The following is a 3,350-nucleotide window of genomic DNA, read 5'->3' as shown; positions in this document are numbered from 1 at the left end:
TTTATTTTTATTTTTTATTTAACCTTTATTTAACCAGGTAAACCAGTTGAGAACAAGTTCTCATTTACAACTGCGACCTGGCCAAGATAAAGCAAAGCAGTGCGATAAAAACAACAACACAGAGTTACATATGGGGTAAAACAAAACAAAGTCAAAAAATACAACAGAAATACATATATATACAGTGTGTGTGCAAATGTAGCAAGTTATGGAGGTAAGGCAATAAATAGGCTATAGTGCAAAATAATTACAATTAGTATTAACACTGGAATGATAGATGTGCAAGAGATGATGTGCAAATAGAGATACTGGGGTACAAATGAGCAAAATAAATAACAATATAGGGATGAGGTAGTTGTGCGGGCTAATTTCAGATGGGCTGTGTACAGGTGCAGTGATCGGTAAGGTGCTCTGACAACTGATGCTTAAAGTTAGTGAGGGAGATAAGTGTCTCCAGCTTCAGAGATTTTTGCAATTTGTTCCAGTCATTGGCAGCAGAGAACTGGAAGGAATTGCGGCCAAAGGAGGTGTTGGCTTTGGGGATGACCAGTGAGATATACCTGCTGGAGCGCAGACTACGGGTGGGTGTTGCTATGGTGACCAATGAGCTAAGATAAGGCGGGGATTTGCCTAGCAGTGATTTATAGATGGCCTGGAGCCAGTGGGTTTGGCGACGAATATGTAGTGAGGACCAGCCAACAAGAGCGTACAGGTCACAGTGGTGGGTATTATATGGGGCTTTGGAGACAAAACGGATGCCACTGTGATAGACTACATCCAATTTGCTGAGTAGAGTGTTGGAGGCTATTTTGTAAATGACATCGCCGAAGTCAAGGATCGGTAGGATAGTCAGTTTTACGAGGGCATGTTTGGCAGCATGAGTGAAGGGAGGCTTTGTTGCGAAATAGGAAACCGATTCTAGATTTAACTTTGGATTGGAGATTCTTAATGTGAGTCTGGAAGGAGAGTTTACAGTCTAACCAGACACCTAGATATTTGTAGTTGTCCACATACTCTAGGTCAGACCCGTCGAGAGTAGTGATTCTAGTCGGGTGGGCGGGTGCAAGCAGCGTTCGGTTGAAGAGCATGCATTTAGTTTTACTAGTGTTTAAGAGCAGTTGGAGGCTACTGAAGGAGTGTTGTATGGCATTGAAGCTCGTTTGGAGGTTTGTTAACACAGTGTCCAATGAAGGGCCAGATGTATACAAAATGGTGTCGTCTGCGAGAGGTGGATCTGAGAGTCACCAGCAGCAAGAGCGACGTCATTGATATACACAGAGAAAAGAGTCGGCCCAAGAATTGAACCCTGTGGCACCCCCATAGAGACTGCCATAGGTCCAGACAACAGGCCCTCTGATTTGACACATTGAACTCTATCTGAGAAGTAGTTGGTGAACCAGGCGAGGCAGTCATTTGAGAAACCAAGGCTATTTAGTCTGCCAATAAGAATGCGGTGGTTGACAGAGTCGAAAGCCTTGGCCAGGTCAATGAAAACGGCTGCACAGTACTGTCTATTATCGATCGCGGTTATAATATCGTTTAGGACCTTGAGCGTGGCTGAAGTGCACCCATGACCAGCTCGAAACCAGATTGCATAGCGGAGAAGGTACGGTGGGATTCGAAATGGTCGGTGATCTGTTTGTTGACTTGGCTTTCAAAAACTTTTTGAAAGGCAGGGCAGGATGGATATGGGTCTGTAACAGTTTGGATCTAGAGTGTCACCCCCTTTGAAGAGGGGGATGACCGCGGCAGCTTTCAATCTCTGGGGATCTCAGACGTTACGAAAGAGAGGTTGAACAGGCTAGTAATAGGGGTTGCGACAATTTCGCGGCTAGTTTTAGAAAGAAAGGGTCCAGATTGTCTAGCCCAGAAGATTTGTAGGGGTCCAGATTTTGCAGCTCTTTCAGAACATCAGCTGTCTGGATTTGTGTGAAGGAGAAGCGGGGGGGCATGGGCAAGTTGCAGCGGAGGGTGCAGAGCTGGTGGCCAGGGTAGTGGTAGCCAGGTGGAAAGCATGGCCAGCCGTAGCAAAATGCTTGTTGAAATTCTCGATTATTGTAGATTTATCGGTGGTGATAGTGTTTCCTAGCCTCAGTGCAGTGGGCAGCTGGGAGGAAGTGCTCTTATTTTCCATGGACTTTACAGTGTCCCAAAACTTTTTGGAGTTAGTGCTACAGGAAGCAAATTTCTGTTTGAAAAAAGTTAGCCTTTGCTTTCCTAACTGCTTGTGTATATTGGTTCCTAACTTCCCTGAAAAGTTGCATATCGCGGGGGCTATTTGATGCTGATGCAGTACGCCACAGGGTGTTTTTGTGCTGGTCAAGGGCAGTCAAGTCTGAGGAGAACCAGGGGCTATATCTGTTCTTAGTTCTGTATTTTTTGAATGGGGCATGCTTATTTAAGATTGAGAGGAAATTACTTTTAAAGAACAACCAGGCATCCTCTACTGACGGAATAAGATCTATATCCATCCAGGATACCTGGGCCAGGTCAATTAGGAAGGCCTGCTCGCTGAAGTGTTTTTGGGAGCGTTTGACAGTGATGAGGGGTGGTCGTTTGACCGCGGACCCGTTACGGACGCAGGCAATAAGGCAGTGATCGCTGAGATCCTGGTTGAAGACAGCGGAGGTGTATTTAGAGGGTAAGTTAGTCAGGATGATATCTATGAGGGTACCCATGTTTACGGATTTAGGGTTGTACCTGGTAGGTTCGTTGATAATTTGTGTGAGATTGAGGGCATCTAGTTTAGATTGTAGGATGGCCGGGGTGTTAAGCATATCCCAGTTTAGGTCACCAAGCAGTACGAACTCTGAGGATAGATGGGGGGCAATTAATTCACATATGGTGTCCAGGGCACAGCTGGGGGCTGAGGGGGTCTGTAGCAAGCGGCAACAGTGAGAGATTTATTTCTGGAAAGGTGGATTTTTAGAAGTAGAAGCTCAAACTGTTTGGGCACAGACCTGGATAGTATGATAGAGCTCTGCAGGCTATCTCTACAGTAGATTGCAACTCCACCCCCTTTGGCAGTTCTATCTAGACGGAAAAATGTTATAGTTGGGGATGGAAATTTCAGAATTTTTGGTGGCCTTCCTAAGCCAGGATTCAGACACTGCTAGAACATCAGGGTTGGCGGAGTGTGCTAACGCAGTGAATAACTCAAACTTAGGAAGGAGGCTTCTGATATTTACGTGCAGAAAACCAAGACTTTTACGGTTACAGAAGTCAACAAATGATAGCTCCTGGGGAGTAGGAGTGATACTGGGGGGCTGCAGGGCCTGGGTTAGCCTCTACATCACCGGAGGAACAGAGGAGGACTAGAATAAGGATACGACTAAAGGCTTTAAGAACTG

The sequence above is a fragment of the Coregonus clupeaformis genome, chromosome 10, assembly GCF_020615455.1.
Source record: "Coregonus clupeaformis isolate EN_2021a chromosome 10, ASM2061545v1, whole genome shotgun sequence".
In the NCBI taxonomy this organism is placed as follows: Eukaryota; Metazoa; Chordata; class Actinopteri; order Salmoniformes; family Salmonidae; genus Coregonus; species Coregonus clupeaformis.
Note: the sequence above shows the minus strand (reverse complement) of the source record.